Consider the following 13873-nt stretch of genomic DNA (forward strand, 5'->3'; position numbering starts at 1 on the left):
AGATGAGAAGACTCGGCCCAGTGCTCAGCACATGTGTTTAACTTGTGGTATTCTCAAGTCAGTACTAAATCCCCCAGTAGTAGTAGTTTTTACTCTATTACCACAGGAGGCAGGTGCCCAAGCTAAGATATTGGTAATAGTAACTGCTTGTTGAGCCTTTATGATGTGTCAAACACTGTTCTAAGCGTTTTTCATGTCTTATCTATTTAATTCTCACAACAACCCTAGGTGGTGTGTACTATTATCAATCCCATTTTAGAGATAAGGAAACTGAGGCACTGAGAGTTCAAGATCTGCCCAGGATCTCACAGGTAGAGCTGGGACTAGAATCCAGCTGATGCCAGAGCAACAACCACTGTCCCATACTGTCTTCTTTTAACTACCCCTCAATTAGAATGAGAGAGGTGGAAGGTGCCTTAGGTATCATTGGCTTCAAAGTCTTTATTTCACAGATGAGGAATCTAAAACTCAGAGAAGCTGAGCTGTTTGCCGGGGACTGGTTAGGTCAGAGCCAAAACTAGAACCGTGGGTAGAATTTTTTCCTCCACTCATGAATGTATGTTGAGCTAGCAATTCAAGTTATGGAGAAACATAAAATAATCAGAACGTATTGTGATCCCATTTGGGGGGAAAGGTGTGCATACACAGAAAATAGAATATGCTCTACCAAAATGTTAACAGTGCTTATTTTTGAATAGTGAGATTATAAGTCATTAAAAATTTCTTTGTCATTTTGCTTCTGTATTTTTAAAATTTTCTACAATGAACATGGATGACTTCTGTAATTAAGAAATCATTTTTAAAAGATTTTAAAACTTTCAGATTCAACTAATATGTATAGCCTACCTGTTAGGTGCCGAGAACTGTGTTGGAGGCTTCCACATACGTGTGCCATTCACTCATTCAGTTCTTTTGAGTTTGCTCATGTTTCCATTCATGCTGCTTTCTCTCCTGCCCCCTGGTGCTGACTGATGCCATAAAAGCCATTCTCTCTGAGCTTAAAATAGATCAGGGAGACAGTGCTGTGTCCTAAGAGGAGTCAATACTCAACAAACCTCTAAACTGGATGATCCAGGCCCCTCACTTTTTTTTCCCAGCTTTATTGACGTATAATTGACATACAACACTGTGTAAGTTTAAGGTGTACAACATGTTGATTTTATATATTGCAAAATGATTACCACTATAGCATCAGCTAACACCTCCATCATGTCACATTATTACCATTTCTTTTTTGTGGTGAGGACATTTAAGATCTACTCTCTTAGCAACTTTCAAGTATATAATATAGTATTATTAACATGTTGTACATTAGATCTCCAGAAGTTTGTACTCTTTGACCAACATCTCCGCATTTCCCCCACCTCCCCAGCCCCTGGTAACCACCGTTCTACTCTCTGTTTCTATGAGTTCAGCTTTTTTAGATTCCATATATAAGTGAGATCATGCAGTGTTTATCTTTCTCTATCTGACATTTCCCTTAGCATAATCAGGCCCCTCACCTGTCTCCTTCCTGGCTTTTATTGCCCTTCATTATGGGTTGAGAGGAACTGAGATGGATCAGTCTTCTTAGTCAGGAGTTGCACCAATGGAAATGTGAATTAGGAATTGTAGGGAGTTTTATTATTATTTGTAGGTTTTCTCCAACTGTAGTTTGGCAGTATCCAAACATTGCTTTGTCCTACCCATCTTAACAATAAATCTATCAGTGAGGGCTTCTTGATCTGTGCAGTGTTTCCAGCCCTGCCAGGGGTTACAAGGACTCGTAAGTCACAGCCCTTTGACCTTAAGGATGTTACAATCTTTATTATAGAAGGCCAAATTTAAATTCATGAACTGCCCAGGGAACATTTTAAGGAGCTACCAAGTAAGAGGCTGATGATTGTTTGGCTTATACAAGTTGGTCTCTTACAGCATTCGCCCAACATGTTTACCAGAAATATGTCCGTAGGAAAATACCCTGGGGGTTCCCAGATTGCCAACTCACTTTCTGAAACCTTGACTTTTTTTCAGTGCCCAATGAAGAAAGTGCTTGAGAATCCAACGTTACAATTGTTAATACTAAAATGTTAGTACTTTAACCGACAGTTAGTAGTAATGGGACAAACCTCATAGCTGATCTTCATGCCCATGGTGTACAGTCAGTGAGGTTGAGAAGCGCCCGTTTGTTTAAAAGAACTGAGATTTCTATTTTTGAGAACAGAGAGGAGCCAGTTCACATGTTTCAGTGAATAGTAAGCTCTCTCTTACTAATTCCTTCTTCCTTCTTTAGCCACATTGGATAGGAACACCAATAATTAGGTGAAGTGTAATTTTAAGGGAGAAAAAACACTTATATAGTGCTTAATTTCAGTCAGGCACTGTTTTAAGCACTTTACAAATACTAACTTATGTAATATTTATAAGAATCCTATGAGATGGAAACGATGATTATCCCCATTTCACAGATGAGTAAACTCAGGAGGTCTGGGAAGTTTAAGTAATTTGTCCAAGATCCCACAGCTAGTAGATGGCAGAGCTAGGTTTCAAATGCTCTACAGTCTGTGCTCCAAGTGTGTGAGTTGTTCTGAAAAAGACAAGCACCGCACTGGTACCTACCAAGACTGGAAAGAAGTGATACCGGCTCAAGGCAAGGTTGACGTAAGGGAAGCCATATTGTAGAAAAGAAAAACTCTATTGTAACTTTGAGTGACCTCTGACAAACTAACCTAGCTGGATATGCACCCTCCCTGAGAGCTAACTGCTCTGTGGATTTTACAACCCCAGCTTGTGCATGTACCTCCCAGCTGCAATAAGATGATAACTTCGTTTTTTTGAGTTCCCTAGGAATGTGATGACCCCCGAACAGAGAGTCTATGCTGATAGCCATCATCAGTGAAAACTGAAAGATCAGGTGTGGCACTCCCAGTCTGTAACACCAGAAGGTCAACATTCCTAACCCCCTCCCCTATAACCCAGTGGCCTATATAACTGCTGTAAGATTTCATGCCCCTTTACGATGGTTCTTTTGGACATGAGTCGGCCATCTTCCCTGTTGCTTGCAAGCTGTAATAAAAAGTCCATTTTCTCCTACCACCTTGCCTCTTGACTATTGGCATGTCTTGCAGTGAGCAGAAGGCCGCACATTGGGCGGTAGCAGAAGCTCTGTAGTAGGCCAGAGAGATTCAGAAAGGGGAGGGCTCCCTGTGGAATATCTGTGGAAGCTTCTAGGAAGAAATAAGACTTGCTAAGGCCAAGAAAATCGGACGAATTTAAATGTGCTGGAGTATCATCTTTAGGGCATTTAGATGCTAAGAATCCAGCTGTGTGGCTCAACCAATGAAAGTAAATGAGATCACAATGGAAATGGCTTCAGCAGCCCATCATTCTAGTCAAAGGTCATATTCCCATCGTTCTAGTCAAAGGTCATATTCCAAGAGAAAGAATTAAAAGTGTCGCTCAGTAGACTATGCTATTAGCCATATTAGCACTGAAGGGATTTTCAAGTATAATTTTCACTGCCTGAAATTTTTAGTTTTTATCTCATACCCCACTTTTTTTTTTTCCTTTGCTGAGGAAGATTCACCCTGAGCTAATATCCATTGCCAATCTTCCTCTTTTCGCTTGAGGAAGATTCGCCCCGTGCTAACATCTGTGCCAGTCTTCCTCTATTTTATATGTGGGTTACCGCCACAGCATGGCTGCCAACAAATGGTCTAGGTCCGCACCCAGGAACCGAACCCAGGCCGCAGAAGCGGAGCACCCCCAACTTAACCACTAGGCCACAGGGTCGGCCCCCATGCCCCACTTTGAAAACAACCCTGTAAGAGAACAATCTGGGCACAGGTATGAAGGCACAATTGTTGTTACCAACAGTAAGTGGTTAAAGAAAGTGCAGGCCGCCACCTGAGACGTGTGAGGTATCTGGAGCGAGGTGAAGAAGAAGGAGAGAGAAGGGGAGACAAAACAAGGATGATCCACTTGGCCTCTCTAATGATCTGTTGGGAAGAAGGACATAGAGGTAAAAAGACAAGTAACCACGCCAGGTTAGCTCAGCGGCGAATGGGTCATGTGAACATTATATACATTTGCTACATGTGCTTCAGGACTTTAGAGAAAAGAGAGGCCTCTAGGGGCCAGGATGGCCTAAGAGGACCAGGACATGTAGGGTAACATCAAGGAGAGCAATTTTGCTAGAGGTGAGGACTCTAGCTGGGAGGTATGGGGGGAAGGGTCAAAGGAGAGACAATCTTAAATGTTAAAAGAAAAAGAAAATCCCTTAGACTATCTTGAATAAAACTAGTGATCTGAGTGCTACCAAATGAAATGAGCAAAGAACAAAATAACAATCTGACTGTAGGGGTGAAATCATTCTCTCAAGTTGACAGTTACACCTTCAGTTGCTGTAGTTTATTCACATTTCTTGAAGGATTAGGATGAAGAAAAGTATGCTAGAGAAGATCTATGAAGAAAACCTTAAACCATGACAAGAGGGCTTTTTAAAAGGCTTTAATGTGAATGTTTAGGAAGATGGGAGAGGGGATGGGTTGTGCAGGGGTTGGAACAGGAACTAGACAAAATGTACTAAAGTTCATAGGTAACATCAACATGGGAAAAATCAAAATGAGAAGAAGGAATATTCTGAACAAGAATGGTGAAGATGTACTAGCCCTATCAGCTTAAATTTTATTACAAAGTTAGAGTGTTTAAAAAAATTAGTATTGGTGCATGCATAAAGAGTCAGATCTTGAGACTAAAGAGTCCATAAATAGACCTACTGACATATGAGAATTTAATATATGATACAGGTGGGCATGTCTAATAAGGGGTGAGGAAGAATGGATTAGTCAATAAATGGGCATCTGGCTGCCCGTTGTTGGGGGAAGGGGCAGGTGGGAATGGAAGGATATATACAGGAAATTGTTTTTAGTAGGTGCCTCTGTGGAGAGGGCCTAAAGTGCTTTGATGACACGGCAACATGCACAAATAAGGCACTTTGAGAGGGAATTCTGCAAGGGGACTGCTGGCGTGGTTCAACTTGCTCTGGGCACTGCAATTTTTGTGACTTGGAGAGTTTTCTTTTTAACTGGGGGCTTATGGGAAAGACAAAGAGTAATAAGGCAATGACTGAACCCAATCAGTAAGAGAGAACCCATACAATGTATATACTCAAGTTCTGTTCTTCCCTATGTCCAGCTCCTCCTCTCTGAGAAGCTGGAGAAGACCCTCGGTGGGCATGGCTGGCTGGGTTTGTCTGTGCTGGGGGGTCTGATGCTCTGTCTGGACTGAGATACACACCTCTTGTCTCAGTCCCATATTTTGTTGCTAAATCTTAGTGTTCTGAATTGTTATGACCTTGCATTCTGATTCTTTGCTTGCCAACTCGAAAGCCTATGAGATGCAGCAGCTCTCTGTCTAGCCACTCTACTCACCAGGCTCATTTTGTCTAAAGACAGATATTTTTCTGCTCCATAATCTGGTTTCTGGACTCAGCTGTGAACTGTGGCTACTGGAGGAGTTTTAAAGCACCTTTGGCAGAAGGTATCCAAACTGAAAACAGATTCCCCATTTATAAGTCTCCACAACACTTCCTTTCTTGTGTGACAAAATTAAACTTGTCCTGTACCCATCCACTCCCCCACATACACACAAACACATCACGTCACTCCATCCCCAACTCTGGACATAGCTGTTATTAACTACTTGCTGTAACAGATGTTCAAAACTCTGTATACCCTTCTTTTAAACTAAAATGCTGCGTTATCTCCCTTACTCATAGAGAGAAAAAGCAGATAGGGTCTAAGCCAAGCCTTTGTATCTATCAGAGATTTATTTCCGTTTATCTGCTGTATGTCTAGGAAGTGGCGAAAAGTTCCAACTGGGGGGAAGTTTGGGAAGGTGAACAATTTCCCGGATCCTACTGAGTCAACTGTTTTCATTAGGGCTTTAATATTTTATCTGAAGTGTAGTAAATCCTCTAAAATGTCAGCCACAACTTGAGAAACACATTTCAAAGCTAACTTTCTCCAAGCCTTGTTTACTCTCTATTAGTAAGGTTTTAAATTTTTTTAAATGAACTGTTAAACTTTTGAGTCACTTAGTAAAATTGGCCATTATTTGAGACCACCAATAGGAAGACAAAATGCTCCAAAATTCCCTCACTTCTATCAGAAAACCATCTCCTGTAGTCGAATTGATAGTGTTGGGGAAAAAAGCATTAGTTCTTGCTTTCTTGTGTACATTATGGATCTTTCATTGTTACAGAGTTTTGGAGCTCAATTAGTAATTAAAAGAGTTTTGCTTTCTGAAGAAAGGACAGAAGAAAGAAAATTAGCATTATTAAGAACAAACCACTAATTCAGAACTATTAGGACCTTTCACATATCTTATGACAATCACTGGTTACAATATCATTACAATATGATGCTTCTTTTAAATTAAGTGCTATTAAATGAAAAAGAACAGAGGACTATTGCTTAAAACAGGACAAAAGATGATTGAATATCACTTTCTTGTCTTCCTTCCACCTGCCCCACCCCCAAATTCAAAGTTTTGACGCTATTCATGGAATTAGTCTTCTCCATGGTTGATATTGGAAGAGGTTCTTATTTTGCAAACTGCAAACAGAAATGCAAGCTTTGATTAGTAAAGATCACAGGGGAAGCACTTGAGCAATAACTTTTTGGGGGGGGAGTGTGTGTGTGTGTGTGTGTGTGTGTGTGTGTGTGTGTGTGTGAGGAACATCAGCCCTGAGCTAACATCCATGCCAATCCTCCTCTTTTTGCTGAGGAAGACCGGCTCTGAGCTACCATCAGCAATAACATTTTATACGTGATTAGTCCTTTAACTTTACAAATGCCTCATTTGTTTCATTTCATTTAATCCTCATTAAAACGCTGTGAAGCCACGCTTATTATTTCATCTTACAAATGGGGAAACCAAGACTCAGTAAGGCTGAATGACTATAGTAAGATTCAAAACTATTAAGTGACGGAGTCAGGCTTCGATGCCAAGACCTAACCTCATGCGCGAACACCTTCTCTGAGTAATTAGCTGGTTCACTCACAGGTATTAAACTAGGATCTGAGCATGAGCACTCTGTTGGACAATTCTCTCTTCCTCACTTCTATATTTCATCAGTCACCCAGTCTTGCCTGCTTTTACCTTCTCAGTATGTCTCAAAACCCACGTCCTCTTCTCCACTCTCTTCCACTCACCATCTCTCACTTGGATTGTCGTAATAGCATTCTAACTGATCTCTCCCACCCTATATTGTGTCATTCAAATGCATCTTTCTCACAACCAACAAAGTGTCTAAAATGTAGCTCTGATCACAAAATCCTGCAATGGCTGTGCATAATTTAAATCTACCGAAAATAAACACACTGCTGCCATTCACAGCCCTCCATGCTCCCTGCCCATCTCACCAGCTCCATCCCATTTGTCATTCCCTAGCCCCATCCGTGCTCATACAGTCCCTCTGCCTGGAGTGGCCTGCTTTCATTCACCTTCGCTTGACTAGTGTCTCTTTCTCTTTCGAGGTTCAGCTCAGATGTCATCTCCCCAAGATACCTTCCATGCCCTCCCTTCCAGCCTGCCTCAGGGACCTTCCAATGTGTTCTCATAAGACCCTGTGATTATCTTTATCATTTCACTTATGATCTACTTTTATAAAAATCCGTTTACTTGTGGGGTTTTTTCCTGCAATATTCTATACAAAGAAATCTCTTAAGTTGTCTTTATTCTTTTGACAGTTTTATTTTTTATTATCCTTAAAATATTAACAATTGCCCGTTGTATAAGAATCAAAAAGAGAAAAGAGATCTCATTCTTTTAAAAAATGTAGTTGAATAATGAGATTTCTCAATTTCTACTTCATTCATCTAAGATGATAAATGTTGCCTATCACAGATAAGTCTATAGAAACTAGATAAGTCTATAGAGTTTCTCATGGAAACTCTTATATTTACTTTGAAAATGAAAAAAGCATGAGGTCTCACAATGATGTTTTTAAAAGAAGGAATATTTGCTTAGGGGAAGAAGATGAGGGGAGATTTTTAAAAGATAAGAAAATTTGAACCCTATAGCAAAATATGTAAGCAGGCTGATATTAGTTTTTCTTTTATTTTTTTATTTTTTTGCTTGTAATTAATTTCCTTCTGCATTTATTTATTTTTATTGAGATATAATTGACATGTAACATTGTGGGTTTAAGGTGGCCAACATGTTGATTTGATACATTTATGTATTGTAATGTGATTACCATCATGGCGTTAGCTAACACTTCTATCATGTCACATAATTAACATTTCTTTTTTGTGGCAGGATCAGTTAAGATCTAGTCTCTTAGTAACACAAAAATCTGTTTTGCATTTGTCTCTTGTCTAGACTGTAAGCTCCCTGAGGACAAGGACAATGTTTTATCATCTGTGTATCTCCAGCACAATACCTGCAGAAACAACACGTGCCCACTGGGGAAATTGGATACATTAATTAAGAAAAATGGTTACTGCCTTCAGAATTCTGCACAAAGAGAGAAAACGAGAAGACGACATTGAAACAATGTGAATTTGGTGAATCAGCAGATGACAAGAATATGAACTGTCAAAGATGCTTTCGGAAACAGTCTAGAGAGGAGTGTTGACAAAAATCCTAAATGAAGATAGTGTTCTATTAAGTTGGCAGTCAGGGGGGAATGTTATTTCAAAAGTACCACAGAGCAGAGCCAACTCAAACACCCACTGCCCCAAACTTAGGAGCCTCAGCAAAAGCACACGTTTTACTGGGACTTGGCAGATTTGCTTTCAGATCACAAGTCAGACACCAGGACCAGGATGGATGTAGACTTGAGTTTTTTAAAGCAGTACCTCATCAGAAATTTTTTGATATCTATAAACCATTTGTCATCCTTTGATTCTCTCTTGCTACTTCTGGCTGTTGTCCAACTTACCCTTTTCTTTGTGAGCTTCCAAACATCTCCTTCCTTCCCTGCCTTCCAATGTCTCCTTGCTTTTGTTTCTCATAGTTACTTGTATAAGATCATCATTGACTTTAAAACCTCCTGGAAAATTCTGCTGACTGTTGCACACCTCTAATTGTGGAAAGTATACAGGTCACATGAGTCCCTGCCTTAATGTGCCACATTCTCTGTAGGTTCCTTCTGTTCTCTCTGCCTGAGAGTCCTTCACCTGGCCAAACCTTATTCATCTTTCAAGGTCCAGCTCAAATGTCCGATGTTAAATTTCCCTTAACCCTAGAGCCAGAGACGGAATGCCCTGTTCTCTGCTCTATGGACAACTTGTTTAGATAGCTAGAATAGCTTTTGTAACGCTATTTGATATTTATTTGCTTACATTACTATTTCCCTTATTAGACTATGAACGCCTGAGGACCGACACCAAATGTTACCCATCTTTGTGTCCCTTGCACTTAGCAATGCCTAGAACCTTGTAGACACGCAAAAGATATCTGTTGAAATATCCTATAGTCTTATTGGCCCATTAGGGTGTCAAGTTCACACCTAACATTAGCAAGACTTATTCTAATGAGTATTGGGTGACATACAAAGAACAATCCGAAAACTGGACAATGTGAGTATTTGGGGGAGGGGGGATAGTGAACTGTTTTTTTTTTTAATTTAAATAAATTTAATAAAAATTTTAAAAATAAAATCAATTTGCTCCCAAAAAATGAAATAGTACACATTTTGCCTTTTTATGCAATTATTCCATGTGCTTAGTGAAAATATACTATTAATAAGAAAGGCTAAGTCATATTTTCTTTAGTGTCAGAGTACCTTATAGCCATGATTTGCTTCATGGATTTGCCAATGCTGAAATCTAGCTCTGCTCTCCTCATCAAGTTCAAGTATAAAGCTGAGTTCTATCAGCTCTTTATACAACTTCTCCAAATTCCTTTTGTGGCCTTATAAAGGCTGATTTCTGACACAAAGGTTATGGAGACAGCTAAATACTTCTTTTTGATCAGTGCTTCTCACACAGTAAAGAGCGTTTGATTGGATCAGGCCTTCTGATATGTTCTTTCTCTCAATCTCGAATGTGGGTATTAAGTATTCAATTATTCAACAAATATTTATTGCACTTCTCCTATGGAGCCTGCTGTACTCAAGGCTGGAGATACTATGAGAAAAAAAGACCAACTGGGTCCTATTTTCTCAGTCTAACAGAGAGACTATTATTAAGCAAATAATTATACAATTAATTATTATGGAATTTTAATATGCATATCAAAAGATAACTAGAGGGTGCTAAGAGAGCATGTGATAAAGGGTCATGACCCAACCTGGCATAAGGCAAGGAAGGCTTCTTCCCTGAGGAAGTGATATTCAGGCTGAGAGTAGAGGGAAGAGCAGGCATTGAGTGGGTGAAGGGGCAGGCATGAGGAGACAGAAGGAAACAGCATATCTGAGGTACAAGGTGCCTTAGAAAAACTGTACAAGGGCCCTCCAGATGCACTTGCCACACTCTCGCAACCTACTTTGTGCCTAGGGAAGCTCATCTGTCTGGACTGCACCAATGGGCTTCCGCACCCTCTGGCTTCTAGTTAGGTGTGGTCAGTGAGAGGCACTGCAGGAGAGCAGTGGGTGGGAGGAGAATGAAATCAAAGTATTTATTCCCCCAACTTCCACCTTCACAGGTGGCTGTGGTTGGCTTCAACCATCTATCTATGGCGGTGACTTCCACCAGGCAATCCTCTCTATGGAGCTATTCCATCGGCTCTGCGATGGCTCCCTCTGCCTGTCCTTCAGACCTAGAGGTGGTAACAGTTCCTGGAGTTATTACCCCCGGAGGACTGCACTTGTTAGTTTCTTCAACTCCTGACCACATCTTTGTAAATAGCCCCCTTAGTAAACATTCATCGGATCACCCATTTTGATTTATGTTACTTTCTTGCCAGAATGCTGACTGATACAAAGGGAAAATGAGAAACTAGATCACACAGAGACTTTTAATTATGATAGGGGCTTTAGATTTTGCTCTAAGTGCCAGGGGAAGTCATTGAGGGGGGTGAAGCAGATGAGGTAGGTGATCAAATTTGCATTTTAAAAAATCACTCTAACAGCTGCTGTGTAGAGAACAGATGGGAAGAGGTGCAAGAGTAGACGCAAGGAGCTAGTTAGGAGGCAATTGCAGTCATGAAGATGCAAATGCTGGGCCACGATGGAATAATTTGAGACTAGCTACAAAGATGATGACACGGAACTAGGAAGAACTAGGGAGCAATGAAAAATCCAGCAAGATCTTTAACACAGTGCATGTGACTGCATGGCCTCATTGACTAGAGAATAGACCCAGACTCCTCACTCTGGCTTTTCCAAGACCACCTGGCTCTGGTCACTCAACTCCCTTCTTCCTCTCATGCAACTTCTACGACCCAGCTGAAACGACCTCCTCACCAATCACGGTGTACCTTGCACCTGGCATACTCTATCTGGAATGTTCTTGCTCTCACCCAAATCCTGCCCATCCTCCGAGGCTCAGCTCAAAAGATAATAAGTAATCATAGCTAACAATTTCTGAGAACTTACTCTTTTCCAGGCACTATGTTATCAACATTAGCTCATGTAATCCACCCAGCTATGAAGTAAGGCTATCATTCACCCCATTTTACAGATGAGGAATCTGAGGCTCGGAGAAATTAAGTGCCCACAGTCGCACCACGTTGAACTTGAACCCAGGCCTGGATGACTTCAAAACCCCTGTGTTTGATCCTGATATAACAATGCTTTTCAAATAAAAATAATTAACTTTATTGATAACTTAATAAATGACAGGCAATGTCCTGAGCACTCCCTTGAATTGTTTTATTTGATCCTTATTACAACCCTATGAGTTAAGAACCAACTTTAATATCATCGTTAGAGTATGAAACTAAAGCAGAGAAAGTAAGAAACTTGCTCAAAGGCATCCTTTCCGCAAAAGTTTGCCAGATTTGCCACACTCTTGAAAACAATTTCTCCCTTCTATGAAATTTTAGGCACTGAAATGCATCTCCAATAGCATCCCCACCCTCAGCTTCATACTATTGCTGGTTAACACATGTCATCTTTTTTATAATAAACTATAAGGGCAACCTGGGTCTGATTCACTGCCAATACCCCAAAGCACCTGCCCATAGTTCCCCCGCAGCCATTTCCTAACAGTTGTTTGCTCCAAGTACTTGCAAAATATATAAACAATGAACACAGAACCCCTACAGCATGCCATCAAGGCACCCAGCCAGTGCTGGGGAGTGACAGAGTATCCATCAGCGTTTGCTCAGATCACACTGCTGCACCCTCCAGCCAGGGTAGAGCCAGTTATCTCTCAGCCCCCAGACTTTCTGGGTCACATTTGACTTAACCACAGGGACTATGTACACTGCAGAGCAGAAAAAAAGGAATTAGATTTCTGTTATTATAACTAGCTTGTTGGGTAGTAAAAATAATTATAGTAGTGGAGGGTTGTGAGTTTTGGAAGCCATCACATTCAGCTCTGCTCTTTACTGCTCTGTAACCGTGAGTCCATTAACGACTTAACTCATTTGAGCCACAGACTCATCTATAAAATAAAAGTCATAAGAACTGTCTACATGGGACTGTTGTGAGGATTAAATGAGAAGATACACATAAAACATCTATAGTAAGGTGCCTGAGCAGTGAATGGTAGTTATAATTAAGTATGAAAGTAGTGTATTCTGCTCACTACATTTTAGGACAGTTGCCGCCAAACAGGAAATTTAAAAGAGGACGAGAAGATTATTCCACATGCCGTTAAAAGAGCTGGAGGACTTTGGCCTAAGAAGACTCAGAGAATGCACAAGACACATTTTTTAAAAATCTGTGAAGTTCACATCTAGAAGAGAGAGCAGACTTTTCTATTTCTCCAAATCTGAAATAGGACCAATGGTGACTTTATCATAGTGATAAAATCACAAATTTTGGTTCGATATAAGAGAAACCTTTCTAACAACTGGGCTATCCAACAATGGGCTGGAAAACTAGTGAAAGTTTGCTCATTGGACGTGCTCAGGCAAAGCCTGGAAGATGTGTCAGAGATGCTAACAACAGCGTGCTTTAGGTGGGAGGCTGGCGTCAATGGCAAGGAAGTTTCATTCCAGCGGAAACAGTCTGTTACTCTATTGTCCAGAAACTCAAATACACGTTGGAAAGTTGGATAAGCAAAGATCCAAAGATTCCATGCACTAGATTATTAATTCTGGAGTGGCACGAATTAATCCATCAGCTGCAATGATCTAGTTCCACCCACATTCATGTAGACTCCTATCCTGAAGATGATTCAGGGCTGTCATCTGGGCCTCTCTCCTGACAATAGACTCACAGTTTCCTAAAGCTAGATGGGACCTGTGAAGTATTCTAATCCAACTCCTAATCAAATACTTTGGCCAGGAGAGTAATCTCCCACTCCTTAGTCGATTAGCAGTGTACACAAATAAACAATCCTAAACAGTGGAGATAAACACATAAGCTGATTCCCATGAACACCAAACTTCAGGCACGCCCACACCAAGTACAAACTCTCTCTAACTATTTATTCATAAAATATTTATTTAGTCTCTGTTCTGGGCAGGACCAAGGGCCAAGTATAACTGGATATTCAAAATGAAATATGCTCAGATCCTGTCCTTTAGAATCGCACAGAAATGAGATATGTACGTAAATTAGTAAAAAAGGTAGGCAGTAGAGGTGCTGTGGAATAGAACATCTCCCTTTGGCCTACGCAATGAGAAAAGCCTTCCTGAAGTGTGTGAACCAGGTCATGGAGGAAGGGTAGGACTTGGCAGAGATGGGAAAAGAGGATATTTCAGACAGAGGTACCAGAGGGAGTAAAGGCACAAAGGTGGAGAAACGTATATATTTTTATTAAGTAGTTCT

Source organism: Ceratotherium simum, chromosome 6 (genome assembly GCF_057802395.1).
Source record: "Ceratotherium simum simum isolate JZ-2026a chromosome 6, ASM5780239v1, whole genome shotgun sequence".
Taxonomy (NCBI): Eukaryota; Metazoa; Chordata; class Mammalia; order Perissodactyla; family Rhinocerotidae; genus Ceratotherium; species Ceratotherium simum.